This window comes from Chelonoidis abingdonii, chromosome 2 (assembly GCF_003597395.2).
Source record: "Chelonoidis abingdonii isolate Lonesome George chromosome 2, CheloAbing_2.0, whole genome shotgun sequence".
NCBI classification, from domain to species: domain Eukaryota; kingdom Metazoa; phylum Chordata; order Testudines; family Testudinidae; genus Chelonoidis; species Chelonoidis abingdonii.
The window spans coordinates 122,505,119-122,510,991 of NC_133770.1; positions in this window are offsets into that span (position 1 = coordinate 122,505,119).

A 5,873-nucleotide genomic window follows, 5' to 3' on the forward strand; every position below is an offset into this window, starting at 1 on the left:
GGTCTTGTAGGTGTTGGTCTCTGTCTGAGGGGTTAGAGCAGATGCGGTTGTACCTCAGTGCCTGGCTGTAGACAATGGATTGTGTGGTGTGCCCGGGTTGGAAGCTGGAGGCATGAAGGTAGGCATAGCGGTCGGTAGGTTTTCGGTATAGGGTGGTGTTGATGTGACTATCACTTATTTGCACCGTAGTGTCTAGGAAGTGGACCTCCCGTGTAGATTGGTCCAGGCTGAGGTTGATGGTGGGGTGGAAGCTGTTGAAATCATGGTGGAATTTTTCCAGAGTCTCCTTCCTGTTAAGTAGTTTCTACTCTGCTGCCCTGCATCCAGGTACACAGGTAGGCGCTCCTACCCTTTAAAGCCCTGGGAATTTTTGAAATTCCACTTCCTGTATGCTTAGTGTGCACAGGTCACATCACATCTTCTCAGTTGACCATGCTGACTTTCTGCAGCAAATAGGCTTCCGCATAGAGTACACCGGAGATCTGGATCTGTTGGGTGTGGGGAGAGAAGGCTGTGAAGTCACAGTGTGTTAGGGTTCCTTTCCACTCTAAACTTTAAGGTACAAATGTGGGGATCTGCATGAAAGATCCCCTAAGCTTATTTTTACCAGTTTAGGTTAAAAACTTATTCAAGGCACAATTAATTATTATTATTATTATTATTATTTGGCCCTTGGATGCTATGTTGCCACCACCAAGTGAGTCAGACAAAGATTTAGGAAAAGGACTACTTGGAGTTCCTGTTTCCCCAAAATATCCCCCCAAGCCCATACACCCCCTTTCCTGGGGAGGCTTGAGAGTAACCAAGGTGAGCAGACCCTTGGGTTTTTAGGACACTTTCTTTGCAGAGCTTCTTTCTTTCTTCCCCATTGTAGGAAACTTTGCCATGCCAATCTTCTCCCCTTATTGGTCTTTAGTCAGGTGCCAACCAGGTTATCTGAGCTTCTTAACCCTTTACAGGTGTAAGCAGAATCAGGATGAGCTCTGCCCTGACATCTGGTGGTGAATTATGGGGAATGTGGAAAGGAATTTCAGATGATTGTATTTGCACACCCACCCTGCTTAGGATAGCCCACGGCAGCCTGGGATGGTTATTTTGACAGCTCTGGGATCCCCAATTTCTTTTTTATTGGGGCAGGAGGAATGAAGTGTTGTCACCCTGATTATGTGAATGAGGAACTATGAGACTGCTTTGTGACAGAGAGTCTCACCATCAATTAAGTAGCAGTTGCTAGACAAGGGACATGGGTGCCAAAACCCAGTGAATGGAGGGGGGGGGACTGGTGTGTGTACCTGATGGTATGGGCCCCCTTTGAAGGCTTGGAACACTAATTGCACCTCCTTTTCTCTTCACTGTTGAAGAGCAGAGCTAATTTTGATTCAATTAGGAGCTCATGTAGAGGCTGCTGAGCTGAATTCACTTTGGGCCAATGATACACCAGCACTGGGGCTCCCCTACTACAAGCTGAAATCACTAAAAGAGCTAAACTTACTGAGCTGAGATCACTGAGTGCTGTGTTAACTAGTGGGGGAGCCTGAAGATCTATTGCTAAGCTCCTGGCAGGGCAGAGCAGTTTGCAGCACAGTTGGAGTGACGGAGTGGGAGTGGTTTGCAGGGGTGGGAGGAGTGGCACAGCTGGTGGAGTGAAGCTGGTCGTGGTGAAGGCTGCAGCAGAACTCCACGGAGAGGTGGAGCAGTTGGCCCCCAGCCCATATAAGGTGTCCCTTAACCCCCTGTGTGGCCCCCCCATTTCCACCCAGGCTGGAGGGGGTGGAACTCTGCAGAGAAACTTTTGAACTTCAGGACTGCACTCATCAGAGACAGAGACTTTTGGGTTGCTGGACTTTGGGGTGATTGGACTTAAGACCCTAAGGGGAAAATGACATTGCCAAAACTTATTTGGTGGATCTTTTGCTCATGGTTTGTTATGAATCCTGTAGTGGTATTTCCCCAATATGATGCCACATTGTTTCCCTTCTTTATTAAAAGGATTTTGCTACGCTCAGACTCTGTGCTTGCGAGAGGGGAAGCATTGCCTCCTAGAGGCGCCCAGGGGGTGGTATGTAATTGTCCCAGGTCACTGGCCGGGGGCTCGAGCCGGTTTTACATTGTGTTATTGAAATGGAACCCCTGGATACTGAACCCGGCCCTTGTTGCTGCCAACTCAGAGGGGCAGAAGGATTACACAGGTAAAAGGATTTTGGTGCCTCTGGCCAGGAGGGATTTTATAGTATTGTATTCAGGAGGGTTATTACCCTTCTCTTTATAGTTATGACATCATATGATGCTACCCTTAGCTGTATGTTTATGACACCGTGTCTATCCAACTGTAGGAACTTTGACACCTACAAGCCGATTGCTCATGGCATGGATGAGAAGGGACATGAAAGGGATGCAGCAGTGCTGTGCTAAGATCACAGAGCTGAGGCAGGTGTACCAGAAGGCAAGGGAAGCCAACCATCACTCTGGTGTGATACCAAAAACATGCCGCTTCTACAAGGAACTGCATGATATGCTCGGCAATGACCCCCACGTCCACTACCAAAAGCCCCATGGATACTTCAGGGGGACTGAAGGCAACAGCAGAGTCAATCTCAAGGACGAAGTGGTGGACAATGAGGTCGAGTTGTAGGAGGATGTAGGACAGGTGAAAGGCTCATTTGGTGGCATGGCAAGCCAGGATCTCTTTTTGAGTCTGGAGATGTCTAGCCAGTCCCAGCAGTCCATCTCTGGCATGCCAGAAGCAGGAGAGGGGAGCTCCATTAAGTACTCATTTTGCTTTATACTGCATGGTTACATGAGGTAGAGGTATCCTTTACTTCGTTACATGGTGCACAAGGAACAATGGATCTACATTAACAACACTAGGTAATGTTTACATCTGCTTCGCATTTCTCTGTGCAGCTACGCATTGGGGGCCCAGCAGAAAAGTTTATGTACACCAAGATTTCCCAGGAATTCTGCATAGAAATCTCTAGGAAACTTTCTTGCAAATAGTCTGCAATCCTTTGCCAAAGGTTCCTTCACAGAGCTGCTTTCTTTCTTCCCCATTGTAGGAAACTTTGCCATGCCAGTCGGCAATTACTTCTGGAGGAACCAAAGCAGCACATGGGCGAGCAGCATACAGACCTGATCGGAAGCCACACACATACAGGAAATGCATCCTTGGATCTTCAGTTACCCTCAGTAGTGTGATTTCAAGTTTGATCACCGCCACCTGTGGAAAACAGTGCTAGTAGTCAGAATAATGTCCCCAGGTGCTTGTATTGATCCCCTTCTCAAATCATCGAGACCCTTGGTCCCATTTTGCAATCCCCACTCCCAGTCCCCCCAGGCCAAACTAACTGTGTTTAGTGTTCTGGCCATGCTGCATGCTTGCCAAGGGAAAGCAAGAAAGAGGTGCATAACTTTTATGATTCAAGACTGAATGCACACACAATTCTGATTCTGTATATTGTTTCTTTTGTTTCTGCAGATGTGCCTTGGAGGGCCAGCTTCTACATGCTGGTGGAGTGCCTCCATCAGAGAAGGAGGCAGTTGAGGAGGAGTAAAGAGGACATGTTTCATGAATTGCTGCAATCTTCAGATCAGGCCAAGAGCGAGCACAGAGTGTGGAGAGAGACCATAAATGAGAAACTAAAAATGGATAGCCAGGAGAGGAGACAGGCTCAGGAGCAGGTTAATAAAGCTTATGCAGGACCAAACAGATGCTGTGGTCCCTGACTGTGCTGCAGGCAGAACACGTGTGCTCAACTCCTCCTACAACCCATACAGAACTGCCATCCTTGCCTCCCTCCCCCATTCCTCTCATGCTCCTAGCCCTTCGCAGTACTCCTTGCACTCCATCCCTAGCGACATTTTCTATAATGACAGCTGGACTGACATGCAGCTGTGAGATCCTCGTGTCCCTTGTAAGAAATGTTCATCTGTATTGCTGTTTAATAAAAATGTTGTCTTACAAAGACAATGATTCTTTGTTTGTGACCTGCAGAGGTGGATGAAACAGAAATTCATACACAGTGGCAATCGGCATGTTTGCAGGCTACAGTTAATGCTCAGGCAGGAATTATTACAGGGGCCATCCAAGGTGGCAAGTAAATAATGCCTGTCTCAGTTCTTTACAGAAAGACTAATTACTGGGGCTCATTATCAAAATGCTCCTTCATATAACACCCCATTCAGCCCTTCTAATAGCCCTGGTGTCTGGCTGCTCAAAATCAGCTATCAGGCTATCTACCTAAATGAGCCACATCTGGGGAAACTTTTCCTCTTTTACTCACAAATATTATGCAGAGCACAACAGGTTGCTATGACCAAGGGAATATTTTCCTCACTGAGGTCTAATCTGCCAAAAAGGCAATGCCAGTGACCCTTTAATCTTCGAAATGCACATTCTGTGGTCATTCTGCACCTGCTGAGTCTGTTGTTGAAGTGCTCCTTGCTGCTGTCAAGGTTTCTGGTGTATGGCGTCATGAGCCACGGGAGTAAGGGGTAGGTGAGGGTCTCCCAGAATCACTATGGGCATTTCCACTTCTGGTCTGGAAAGAAAGTCCCTGCATACAGCTTTTTATACAAGCCAGTGTTCCTGAAGATGCATGTGTCATGCACCTTCCCTGACCATCACATTGATGTCAGTGAAACGACCCTGGTGATCCACCAGCACCTGCGATGTCATAGAGAAATAGCCTTTTCTGTTGATGTACTCCGTCACAAGATGGTCTGGGGCCAAAATTGAGATATGCGTGACATTCATCACCCCACCCTCACCAAAGGCTCTTACGTAAATTAAGTTGGCATGGGATAAGAGGAAAGGTCCTTTCATGGATTGAGAACTGGTTAAAAGACAGGGAACAAAGGGTAGGAATAAATGGTAAATTTTCAGAATGGAGAGGGGTAACTAGTGGTGTTCCCCAAGGGTCAGTCCTCATCCTTCGACCAATCGTTATTCAATTTTTATTTCATAAATGGATCGGAGAAAGAGAAACATGAGGTGCAATGCAAGATATACAATGCTCAGATATAAACCAAGGCAGACGAAAACAAAAAAAACCAAAAACGAAAACAAGTCATAAAAAGATCCATATATAACGTTCTCCCCTCAACAAACCGGTTTAGTCTGGATCTGTTAAAAGCAGCAAAGAAATCCTGTTGGCACCTTATAGACTTATGTGGGCATTCACCCACGGAAAAGCTTCATTGCCTCCAAAACGGTCTGTTAGTCTATCAGGTGCCACAGCGATTCCTTGCTCACTTTCACCCATTCATGGGTGATTGATATTGGTATAAGAGTTACCCACTTTACAGAATTCATTGAATGGGACAGATGATGTATTACCTTACTTCCACTGTTCCCACTGACTGATTATAAAGTACTATTTCATGCAATTAAGGTACTAGTCTGGCTAGTTAGAAAATATACTTACCAACTTCACAATTGAAAAGAATTGGGTCGGTGTTGATGGGCAAGGCCAGATGCGCTACAGTAAGTAACTGAAAACAGGTATGTAGCCTATTGGCCATCCCATGGGTGGCGCCGCGCAAAGCCCGCCCACTTTAAAGGACCTCCCCCCCAGCCTAAGGGGAGGATCCAAGGCCCTAGAACACCAAGTATTCCAGGGACAACGAATGAAAAAAAAAACAGGATCCCCAGGAGTTGAGGTCAGAGAGCTTAAACTAAGGGAACCGGATGGGGAAACCGAGCAGAGAACCCCGGACAACGCCCCCACTGCTCCTCAAAGGCGTCAGGCGACGCCCAGTCGGACGCCCGCCCCAGACGGAACCTCGCCCCGCCCCTATGGTGAACAGAACGGAGGAACGGAAATAGGCCCTACAGTCGCAGGAGTCCCGTCGCCAACCTCCTCTCTCGGGTGTTG